General features: G+C 36.9%; 1 protein-coding gene across 1 annotated transcript in view; it reads right to left on the minus strand.

The window, feature by feature from the left end:
* LOC128931339 (uncharacterized) overlaps window positions 1-12,927 on the minus strand; it is a 241,011-nt gene that overhangs the window by 19,313 nt on the left and 208,771 nt on the right. Inside the window, exon 5 of the transcript XR_013532182.1 lies at window positions 9,652-9,770. The gene's annotated coding sequence lies outside the window, so the exon portion shown is untranslated. The remainder of the gene's footprint in view (window positions 1-9,651; window positions 9,771-12,927) is intronic.

The raw sequence follows: 12,927 nt of genomic DNA on the forward strand, positions 1-12,927 counted from the left end.
ATAACAAAAGACTGTAACAAAGGCCATGGGATTTATGAGACTGTAACAAAGGCTAAAGGAGTTATGATCCAGGAACTGTGGACAAAAGCCAACAGATATATTTGATATTTGTTATTCATAACACAAATGAATAAGAAAAAAAATCTATATTTTTTAACATATATATATATTATGTATATATATATAGTAAAGGATATTACAAAGGATACCAATGAAGAGATATATAAGAAGAGGAGGGGGAGGTGATATATATATATAAGTTAAAAAATATAAATTTTTTCTTATTAATTTGTGTGATAGGATGAATACACATATATATGTATATATGAAAAACACAAATAAGTTAATACAAAAATAAGGTTTTACTTGGACAGAGAAGATCCAAGTGGCCAATGAACATATGAGAATGAGCTCAACTTCATTGATCACAAGCAAATGCCACATTGAAGAAAATAAAAGTAAAAGTTGAATATTATCACCTTCTGGCACACTTAGTAATTGGATGTTCTTTCTTGTAGGTCTTTCTGTTAGTACACGTGGCCAGGTGGCCTACTCTAATGAGCAGTATGTACACAGGTAAGGAAAGCTGCACTTAACCTCCTTCTTGGCTCATGTGTATAACCATTTAGCCTAAGACAGGACTAATACAGGACAATCACAGGAAAATAGAAAATTCCAGGCAGCAGTTTCACACAACTAGCAAAAGGAAACTATAGTAATAACTGCAGAATCTAGAGGCTGATAAGATTCTGAAAAACCAAGGTGTAGGCCAAGCTGGCTAAGACTGACTGGACCTATACCATGGCACTGGATTTGACCGAGGATTCAGCTAGGACCTCATTATATGCTCGTTAGCATACCAAACCCACACCCTTCAGTACCATGACAGTTCTGTGAGTACTCATATTTGTTGTAAAAATGAGTGGCACCTCAGTTCCCAGAAATCTCCATCTTTTTCCAGGAAACTTCATGAACATTCTACTCTTTGGTTAAAGAAACTCATAAAGATAGCAGCCGCAAACGCCCTTGTGTGTGACTCTCTTTAGAGTATCCCCAGACTCCCCTTTCTTGAGTGTGTCCTTTTTGCTTTGCAATAAATCTCCATACTTTCCCTGTTTTCTGACTCGTCCTTGAATTTATTCTCAAGAAGGTATAAGAGCCTGGACACTGGTTGGGGTTGAGGTCCCACTGACATTTTGGGACCTCCCCCAGACAACTGGCATCACTCCTACCCAATCTATTGACGCAAAGCAACAGGATCTACTGAGTACATGTATGTTTGTTTTATAAGTGGGCTTCTGGGGTCCTGTTAATGTACTTTCTCTTTTATCTGGATATTGATTATACAGGTGTACTTAGTTTGTAAAAATCATCTAACTGTGTACCCATAATTTATACATAACTTCTCTGTATAAATGTTATATACATATTATAGCTGTTATACTTCAATGAAAAGGTTTAAAAATCAAATAACCACCTGAACTTAAAATCTTAGTGCATCCTTATTGTCTGCTACAACCTACAGAAATATTGAAAGATTTACTAAAACAATGAATACACACACACTATATTCACCAATTAGTAAAATTTTCAACAATTAGTAAAATTTTGCCACTATACTTTACTTCTAAATCCTTCAGTGTATCTCCTAAAAACAAGAACATAACCGACCATACAAATACTTTTAAAGGAAAAAACAAACTACATTTTTCCTCTCTACTTTCACATGCAACACAGCACAGAATACTTCTTTTTATTTGTTTTAGTAGACAGTTAAAAAACTGTATATATTTATTGTGTATAGCATGATGCTTTGAAATATGTATCCATTGTGGAATGGTTAAATCAGGCTAGTTAACATATGGATTACCTCACATACTTATCATTGTTTTTGTGGCAAGGATGCTAAAAATCCACTTTCTTCGTGATCTTCAAGAATTTGTTATTAACTATAGTCACTGTGTTGTCTCTTAATCTTATTCCTTCTAACTGTATAAGTTTTTATCCTTTGACCAGTATTTCCCAAACCACCCTGCTCCCACAGCTCCTGGTAACCACCACTCTACTCTCTGCTTCTATTGTGTTCAATTTTTTTAGATTCCACATGTAAGTGAGATAATGTGATCTTTATCTTTCTGTGCCTGGCTTATTTCATGTAATGTCTTCCAGGTTCATCCATTTTGTTGCAAATGACAGGAATTTCCTCTCCTTTTAAAGTCTGAATAGTATTTGACTGTGTATATATGCCACATTTTCTTTATCCATTCATCCAGTTGTTACAGTAGGGTAAATAGTCAGACGAGAGCAGGGCAGAAGAGCAACCCCCCCAACCAGGAATGTCAGGTGACTATCAGGTGATGGTTAGGCAGTTGTTAACTGTTGTTAACTGTCTCTCAAAAATAATAATTGTTCACAGCCAGGACCATGGAAAGGTAGTCTCCCAAAATAATAGGAAAAACCTGAAGCTGGTGATCAGCAGCTTCCCCAGAAGATCTCAGGAGTTAGGGAAGTGGGCTTACACATGTGCAGTAAGAAACAAAATGGAGATGCTTTACTGGTATATGACCTTATAGGAACACTCAACTGATAAGGGAAGAACATCTCAACGGAGCGTGCATACAACTTCAGTATAAACACACTGTGCGTGCAAGCCTCTCCCAGGCGCTGGCAGGCCACTGTACATGTGGACAGCCCACTCCAAGGGAAGAATCAGGGAAGAAGTAACGCAACCCTGGAAACATGCCAATGTATAAAACTCCAAGTCAAAGGTCAACTTGCACATTTGATCTCTCAAGTTGCCTTCCTGGACCTCTTTCAAGTGTATGTTATACTTCCTTTCATTCCTGCTCTAAAGCATTTGAATAAACTTTCACTCCTGCTCTAACACTTGCCTGGCTGGGCGCGGTGGCTCATGCCTGTAATCCCAGCACTTTGGGAGGCCGAGGCGGGCGGATCACGAGGTCAAGAGATCGAGACCATCCTGGCCAACATGGTGAAACCCCGTCTCTACCAAAAATACAAAAAAATTAGCTGGGCGTGGTGTTGTGCGCCTGTAGTCCCAGCTACTCGGGAGGCTGAGGCAGGAGAATTGCTTGAACCCGGGAGGCGGAGGTTGCAGTGAGCCGAGGTCGTGCCACTGCACTCCAGCCTGGCGCCTGGTGATGGCGTGAGACTCTGTAACAAAAACAAAACAAAAAAAACTTGCCTCAGTCTCTCACTCTGCCTTATGTCCCTCAGTCAAATTATTTCTTCTGAAGAGCAAGGACTGGAGATGGCTGCAGACCTCTGCAGATTCGCCACCGCTAACACAGTGATGGACACTTATGTTAATTCAATTCCGTAGCTATTGTGAATGAAACTGCAACGAAGATGGGAGGTGCAGATGTCTCTTGACATACTGTAAGAAGGTATTTTAATGGTCCATTTGCAAGGCACGATAAATCTAAGCACTGGCAGCCAGCCTGTGGACATAACAAACCGAATGGCTCATGCACCTAGAAAGTTACGGTAAGTGAACGGAATGTAGAGGAGGGGTCAGCCCATAAAGTTTCATTATTGAAAAATCAAAACTTAAGCAGGGAAGGGGTCCAGGGTATGACCTTATAAGGGGATAATGAAACTTGGGTGATGTCTGGGAAGATTACAACCCCACAGAACTCAACCAATAAGAACTGGTGAAGGGACTTAGATGCTAGGAAATAACTGGCCCGGATGTGCCTGTCTACCAGACACCCGATCTTGCAAGACCGCCATTAAAAATCTCCCTTCTGGGCCGTCTCAAAAAAAAAAAAAAAAAAAAAACTCCCTTCTGCTATTCTTCGTGTCCCGGAGTCCATTCTTTGGGTTTGGACAGGTAAGTGTGTTTCTCATAATATCAATTTCATTTTCTTTGGAGATATACCCAACAGTGGGATTGCTGGATCATATGGTATTTCTATTTTGAATTTTTTAAAGTTTTTTTTTTGAAATTTTTGAAGTTCTCCATAATGGGTGTACTAATTTATATTCCCACCAAAAGTGTACAAGTGTTCCCTGTTCTCCACATCCTCAGCAATACTTGTTAGCTTGCATCTTTTTTATAATAGCCATTCTAACAGCTCTGAGGTAATATCTCATTGTGTTTTTGATTTGCATTTTTCTGATGCTTCGTGATTTTGAGGATTTTTTTCATTTACTTGTTGGATAGTTGTATGTCTTTCAGAAATGTCTATTCAGGTCCTTAGCCCATTTTTAAACTGGGTTATTTGTTTTCTCACTATTTAGTTGTTTGAGTTCCTTGTATATTTTGGAATGTTAACCTATTATCAGATACATGGTTTGCAAAAGGTTTTCTCCCATTCCACAGGTAGTCTCTTCACTCTCTTGATTGTTTACTTTGTGGTGCAGAAGTTTTTTAGTTTGATGCCATCCAGTTTGTTTATTTTTGCCTTGTTGCCTGTGCTTTTGTGGTCATAGACAAAAAATCTTCACCCAGACCAATGTCATGAAGCTTTCCCCCTATGGTTTCTTCCAGTGGTTTTACAGTTTCAGGTCTTAACATTTAAGTCTTATGCATTTTGAGTTGATTTTTATGTATGATGGAGGGTCTAATTTCATTATTCTGCATGTGAATATTCAGTTTTTCAACACCATTTATTGAACAGACTTTCCTTTCCCCATTGTACAGAGTACTTCTGTGACCAGATGTGTAGGGATTATTCCCCACATGCCAAGCAATTCTCCAACTCTCTGAATGCCAGCTGGATGTCCTAAAATCACTCCGATTCTGACACTACCTGGAAAGCATCAGATACCACAGGTAACGGGCTTAGTTCCACAAGACTGCTCCTACTATAGATGCCAATCACAAGTTCCAGGCTGTGGCCTGTGCTTCTGATTGACCAGCTATAAATTGAGGTTCCTATACACCAATTCTTGGGTTTGATAATTTTCTAGAATCACTCATAGAATCCAGGGAAACATTTTATGTACATTTACTGGTTTATTATAAAGGATATTATAAAGGCTACAGATGAATAGCCACACAAAGAAATGCATAGGGTAAGATACGGAGGAAGATATGTGGAGCTTCCAGGCTCTCTTCAGGCGTGCCACCTAGCACCTCCAAGGGTTCAAGAGTTTTTATACAGCTCAATCTCCAGCCTCCTCACCCTCTCCCACCCTTTTCTGGAGGTTGGGTGGTGGGGCTGAAAGTTCCAACTCTAATCCTCTAATCCTTAGGTCTTCATGGTGACCAACCCCTTCACAGGCTATCCTGGAGCCCCATCCCAAGTCACCTCATTAGCAAAAACTTAGGTGTTAGGCAAAGGGTGTTATGAATAGCAAAGACATTCCTATTACTCAGGAAATTCCAAGAGTTTTAAGAGCTTTGTGATAGGAATCAGTGACAAAGACTAAATATATTTTATATTATACCACATCACTACATAACCACAAGACCATGATTATCCTGAAAATATGTAACAGTTCTTATGTAAATTCCATGTTCAAATTTCTCCAATTGTCCCAATAATATCCTTTATAGATTTTGTTTTCCTAAAGATCCGGGCCTCAAACAATTTTTTGTCAAGTCTCTTCAGTAGCAGTTACTCTCCTTCTCCAGGCTGCCTGGTGAGGGAGACATTCTACATTCTCCACTTTGCCCAAGTCAGTCTTCCTCCCAGTGCCCACTGGGGTCTGTGCAGAGTAACCTGAAAGTGCTTGTAAATGTTCCTTGTACCTGAACCTTCCAGTGGCTCTGTATTTTCATACTTGCCCATACTCAACTTTTAGCAATTCATTAAAAATTTTACCCTTGCCTCTCACTCACTTGTCTAATGACCTCATCTTCCTCTGTGCCCTGCCAGAGGCAACCCACGGCTCATGCACTGTCTCTTCCAGGAAGCATCCATTTTTAACTTAGATTTTATATTAGTTGGATACACTGGAAAACTTAGGTCTTAGATGGGTTCAAGAAAATTATGCCTTTATGCAATATGTAACATTCACTTGATCTTGGGGGTTGGAATGACACTTTCCAACTTTCTACATCTTAAGAAGCTAGAACTCAACTTGATTTTAAACATTTAATGTATTCTCTTTCACATTAGAATTTTGAATGTGAGACAATTTGAGCATCAAAATGATGCCTTCAAGCTGCCTCTTGTGACTTTTTGACACGTTGTCATTTGTTCTTGAGCACTTCCTTTCTAGTTTAAGATCTTCCATCCTCACACTGTACTTTTTCTGCTTCAGATCTGGAATTGTTCTTGTCTTTACAGATCTTTGGTTCCTTTTAGTAGGAAGTAGCAAAGGGAGACCTGAATGGTAAATGAGTTCATTGCCAGTTGTTTGTCGTTATTTCTAGAAACTTTTAGTGATAAAGCTAACAAATATATACTTTTTAAAAAAATGTTAGTTTGTACAGAATTGTCTATTCCATTTCCATACCACACTCCCCCTTTCCTTCTTCATTTTTTTATTGTATTTTCCCTTCCATGGTAAGAACTCTGGTTCAAACATTGATAAATTAAATTTAATCATTTTCTCTATTTTATAAGAAAAATATATTTCAGGATAAGTATTTTTATAATAGTATCAAGAACAAGCCAACTAAGTAAAATCCAAAATTTCTTGCAGTTCTGAGGGTGTGTACCATATACATATAGTGTACTGTGTTTAGAAGTTGCTTGAATTGATTCTTTTTTGGTGCTTATGTTAAAATTTGATATTCAAAATTTTAGCTTCATTTGATTTTGTTTATATTCAATTTAGGGCTTTTTCATCGTTGTAGATATAATTATATTTCTTAAAATATATAAAACATTACTTCAAAAGTAAAATGTATATTACAAAATATACTCGGGTGGTCTCACTCCCTTCCCTATTCCTTCCATTCTGTTCTCATCCAACACTTGCAGGTAATTGGTTCCATTAATTTCTGATTTATACATGCATTATACACGTAGACATTTACTTAAAGACCAGCAAAATACGCAAGTGGATTTGCTAGCAGTTATCTTGGGTTTATGAGTGCAAATTTATTTACAAGAGAGGAAAATTTCATTTTTTTTCTCATAAAGATGACAACTGACTTGAGAAATTAAAAGCTTCTTGAAAGTTTTCATGCAGAGAATCGTGTTCTCTTGCATCATCTGTCAACTATAATTTTTTGTTGTATTAGAGCATAACAGAAAATATGATTGTTAAAGACTGTGATAAACATTAATACCTTTCATTTACTTTTTTTCCTATATTTCCTTTCCTTCCCCCTTTCTTTTCTTCCTTTATTACATGGACACTTATTTTTTATCCTTCTAAGTATGAGGTACAGAGATTAACAATACAGGTGAAACTCCTTCCTTTAAGACAGTAATATTCTATTTGGAGAGATAGTGAATGAATAAAGCAGTATAGAAAGATGAGCTAACATTTCCCCATATTACTGTAGGTGGTGACAGCAGGTAAGCTGAGGGATACCTATGAATAGTCTGAGTTGTGATAACATCTCAATATCCACCTACTTGCCTTCTTCTTTCCAGGTTGAACAAACAGAAGTTAGGAAGAGGTCATTAATGGTATGAAATTCTCTTCCTTCCCTTTGTTTAACCAGCCAGATTTGCTTTGACACATGTTGGAGATGGGAGTACTGGGAATAAAGACTGTAAAACAGAAACTCCTTTGCAAACTAACTTTGAATTTAGGAGTTTGGAGAGATACAAACAAACAAAACTATATGTTTGTGTAAGAGTATCACCTCAGCCCCATCTCAGCAGAGTATCACTGCCAAAGGACGATGTCAGCAGTTATGTAGTTAAATTAGTCATAGGCATAGTGCTGTTTTTTTTGCTCCAAGGCAATTTGTAACATTTCCAGATTTATTACCAGATCATATATAATCCCATAAATTCAAAAGCATTGAATGTGCTTAAAAAAAAGAACATGTTATGATAGAAACCAAAGTGATATTAGTTAGCTCTGTACAGATGGTTCATATACCTGTTACATTGTTCTTATAAATAAATGGACTTAGGATCAGACTTTAACCTGCATATAACTACAGGAGCTTCTGAATTTAATTATATAAGAATAGATTCTGTGTCTTTAAGATATACATCTTCCAGCAACATAAGGTCCTAAAGTCATTTAGTCAGGAATCCCCTGTAGTCAAAATGATCTTTGAAAATTCCTACATGGATTTGTGTATGTAACTGCATAATATTTCTAAAGTTTGAAGACTATTGAGTTAGTCTTTAAAAAATGAATAAAAATAAGCTCTCAATGCAATGAAATATCCGCATTCAAGTCATTCATCCTTTAAGATAATCATCAAATCTCTGGCTGGCATGGGGATAGATGAGAATTCTAAGCTGTCTTTGCTTATCTTCAGGATGACTTCATATTTTAATAGCAGGAAGCACATTTATTTTTAACACTGTGGAATTAATAAGGTATGTATGTGAAAGCATCTAGTCTAGGAACCAGCACATAGCTGGTCCTCAATAAATAATAGGGGCTGATTTTGAGTCTAAGATTTATTTGATCAGGGCCACATGCATACTGATTTTAAAAAGTAATAGAGAAGGACTCAGCCACCTGCTGCTTGTCATTTCAAATATGCATTTCTTGTGACTCTGATGAACTGCTGTCACACTCATGCCTTTGGGAACTGATGTTAAGCTCCCTTAAGTGGAGTCACACTCAGCCAAGGGATAGGTTCTCATATCAGTATGAAAAATAAATGCATTTGGACAGCATGACTAAAGTATAGATGTCTTCTTATCTGTAGTTCAGTGCACAAGTCATTTCTCCATAATTCCCAAATCTCTGTGTTCCCTTTTTCTTCCTTTCTCATCTCTATCAGAGTTTGTGCAACCTTGCAGGATGCCCCTTGCTGAGTTTTTTTAGCATTTGTTTTCTCAGTAGGAATATACAGACTCTAGGAGAACCTCCTTGGCAATTATTTAACTTCCCAGTAATGACATAGAAACAATTAAAGCAACGTTTCTTAATTTTACTCATTGAGTATTAATTAATTTGGAAAGTAGTGTGGATTTTTTCTGTATCTATGTCTAGAGCTTAATTAAATTAACCCCTAAGAGGAAATATAGCCTATTTACAGAAGTGCTCTTCTTTAAATATTTTCATTATCAATTTTTATAACTAAATTGCAAACATATTCCCTGTATTAAAGCACACACACAACTGGGCACAGTGGCTCACGCTTGTAATCCTAGCACTTTGGGAGGCCAAGGTGGGATGGATCACTTGAGGTCAAGTGTTCAAGACCAGCCTGACCAATATGGTGAAATTCTGTCTTTACCCAAAATACAAAAATTAGCTGGGTATGGTGGCTCGTGCTTGTAATCCAAGCTTCTCAGGAGGCTGAGGCAGGAGAATCACTTGAATCCAGGAGGCAGAGTTTGCAGTAAACAGAGATCGTGTCACTGCACTATAACCCGGGTGACAGAGTGAGACTCTGTCTCAAAAAACAAAACAATACAACGCGCGCGCGCGCACACACACACACACACACACACACACACACAATAGAGAAGAATATAACATGAAAGATCATAATCCTTAGTATGCTGTATTAGTCCATTTTCATGTTGATAAAGACATACCCGAGACTGGGCAATTTACATAAGAAAGAAGTTTAATTGGACTTACAGTTCCATATGGCTGGGGGAGCTTCACAATCATAATGGGAGGCAAGGAGGAGCAGGTCCTTTCTTACATGAATGGCAGCAGGCAAAGAGAGAATGAAGAAGATGCAAAAGCGGAAACCCCTGAAAAAACCATCAGCTCTTGTCAAACTTATTCACTATCATGAGAACAATATGGGGAAAACCACCCCCATGATTCAATGATCTCCCACAGGTCCCTCCCACAACACGTGGAAACTATGGGAATATAATTCAAGATGAGATTTGGGTGGGGACACAGTGCCAAACCATACCACATGCCCCCTAAATTCCAATCCACTCTCCAGAGACAACCAACTATGTTAACGGCTTTGTGTATTTCTCCAGAACTTTAATTTTTATTTGCATATGTATATGCAATTTAAAATATTTAGTATTGTTTTCTTTGCCTTTATATAGCAATACTGTAGTTATATAACAATATGTTGTAGTTCAATTTGCTTTTTTTTCACTTAACAATGTATCTTGGTAAACTTTCCCTAACCACGATCCACCTCGCTACCTCCTTCATTACCTCTGAAATTGTTGTTGTTGTTGCTGGTGGTTGTGGTGGTGGGGTTAGCAGGGTGTGTGTGGGGGGCCTGGTGGGGGGAGGCTATCTTTTTCTCCATTTTGTCCCATGTGCTTTCTGTTTCCTAGGAATTTTTCACAATTTCTGATCTGTTGATAGCACTTTTAAAAACTAATTTATTTTCTTGTGATTCTAAAGATTTATTTATTGCAAAATTTTTTAAAGGGATTTGAGTGGAAAAGGAGGTAGATGTGTGGTTCAGTCCAACATTTTGCTATAATCCCACAAGATTTTTTTTTATAATTTGGGTTAACTGTCTGCTGGTAGATAATTTAGTCAACTCTCAAATTGTTTTCTTGCCCTTTTATTTTCTTAATATTTATTCTTCCTTCCTTAGTTGTCCAAATAAAGAGGACAAAGAGAAGGCAAATAGAAAAATCAAATATCATTTTTCCTTTTGTGTTCATTACTGTGGAAAAAAAAGCTGACTTTGGGTGAAATTGCTGGCTGAAATAAAGCCCATGCCTTATTAGTGGGTGTCCTCTCTGCCTGAATCCCTTTTGCATGTGTAGGGGGGAGATAAGAATAAATTGGCATAAAACAGATTAACAGGAGAAAAACCATATTTAATTACATATATATGCATGGGAGTCCCACAGAAATATAAGACATCAAAGAAGGGCCAGATCATTGAAGATTATATAGTATTCTGAGCCACAGAGAGGAAAAAGGTCTTGGGGCTTCTGAGAGGTATTGGAGACAAGTTATGGGAGGGTGAGGGCAGGAAGTGTGTGGTGAATAAAGGTTGCCTTATTATGGGATAAGAAGTCTCTCAGGTAATTAAAAGTCTCAAGCAGCCCTTTTTCTGGTACAGATACTTTTACTAATGCTGATTTATTTTATAGACATAAATTTCTTTTACAAAAGTGCAGCTTTTGAGAGCTACTTCTGTGTTTGCAGTTTCTCACAATAACCTGTTTGAAATATGCTACAAAAGTATATTTTGGAGTGGCATATTCTGGTCATCTACAGTCATATTTTGTCCTGAGTCCTAAAACGTGGATAACTGAGGCACTTTCATTACTTAGAAATGACTAGAATATTTTAATGAAACAGGCTTATTCAATAAGCCCTCAAAAGCAAAAAGAAAGTGGAATCAACTTAGTAGCCTCTCTTAGGGAACTAAAGTAAAAGTACTGAGAGAGCCCAACCTTACAAAAAATAATGAAGTTTCCTAATTGGATAATAGAGTACAAAATGTCTTGTCACAAGATAATATGGCATAATTTAGCCTATGATTTAAGGGAGAGATTTTAAAGAATCAGATTTTGAAAATCATATAAATAAAGCAAACAACACATGCAACTAGTATATGTGCAATTATACAAATACACATACAATTTATTGTCCAACTCACAGAACAAGGTGGTCAAATTTGAACTACATTGAACTAAATCTATAGCAGACTTGTATGCTAAATGTATATAAGAGATCAGAGCATGAATTCAGATCCTGAGACAGTAGTAGTAACTGACATATAGGGCAGGGGAGAGCCATTTCACATGTTCTTTCAGCAGAAATATAGTAAAGGGAATTAAAAAAAATGTTTCAGAGAAAGCCATGGTTTGCAAAATGGGCCAGGTGGAAAGAATATTAATTCTAATATACAAGGCAAGCATTCGAGGGTGAAGGACTAGAGATTGTAATCCATCCTCCTCTATGCCAGATTGAGTGCCATCCATACCATGCCAGGAAAACGTTCTTTTTAGGGCCATGAACCCAGTGAAAAATTGAGTACCACCTATAAATTCTATTCACTCCGTTTTCCAGATCATTAAAGGCATTAAACTAGACCAGACCCAACATGGACTCTTGCAACGCCCTACTACACATTGCCCTAGAGTTAATTATACTATCATTAATCATTTGCCCATTGTTTATAATCACCCAAGCATTTTTAATATAACTAGATTCTTATTCAAGCCTGTTTTAAATTAATTTTGCAAATAAGATTTGGAGGTCCAGATAGAATGATCCATTGGCACTTACATTAATCAATTATGCAGCACTTTCTCTCTCTCCTCCTTGGGTGTTTTTCTGATAGAATATGCCCTCTCTGCAGATCTGTGTTTCATGTTAGACATGAAATATGCCCTCTCCTGTGCTCTAGTTGTTTACAACTTTTCTCTTTCAATAACTGCACCATAATTTTTTAATCTGTTGACATAAAAACAACCAGATAATATTGACCCAAATCATACTTATTGTTTAAAAAATTAATTATACATCTGCTTTATTTCTTATTCACTTCTCTGCTCATGTCTTTATTTTTAGTAATTCATGCTAGTTCTCCATTTGAAGTAACTTGTTTTACTTGTTGATGTATTTCTTTTAACATCATCTAATCATTTTATGCTTGGATATATGTCATATATATTTATCCTTTTGGATGTACTAAATATTTTATTACTTTTTCAGACTAAATTGTAGTTATTTTTCTCATTTCTTCCTATATACTTTCTTATTTCTTCTACAGACTTTCAAAAACAATCTTTTATCTTCCTTTTAAGTTAGGCATCTCTACATTTATTACTAGACCTTATTCTTTTCCAGCTCTCTCACTAATAAAACATAGTGCACATAGCTAACCATAGTTTAGAATCAAATAATTTTATAAGGTTGGTAAGGAAAAATAATAGTTTCCCATCCCCACTCCAGCATTTCCCTCTT

Source organism: Callithrix jacchus, chromosome 2 (assembly GCF_049354715.1).
Source record: "Callithrix jacchus isolate 240 chromosome 2, calJac240_pri, whole genome shotgun sequence".
In the NCBI taxonomy this organism is placed as follows: Eukaryota; Metazoa; Chordata; class Mammalia; order Primates; family Cebidae; genus Callithrix; species Callithrix jacchus.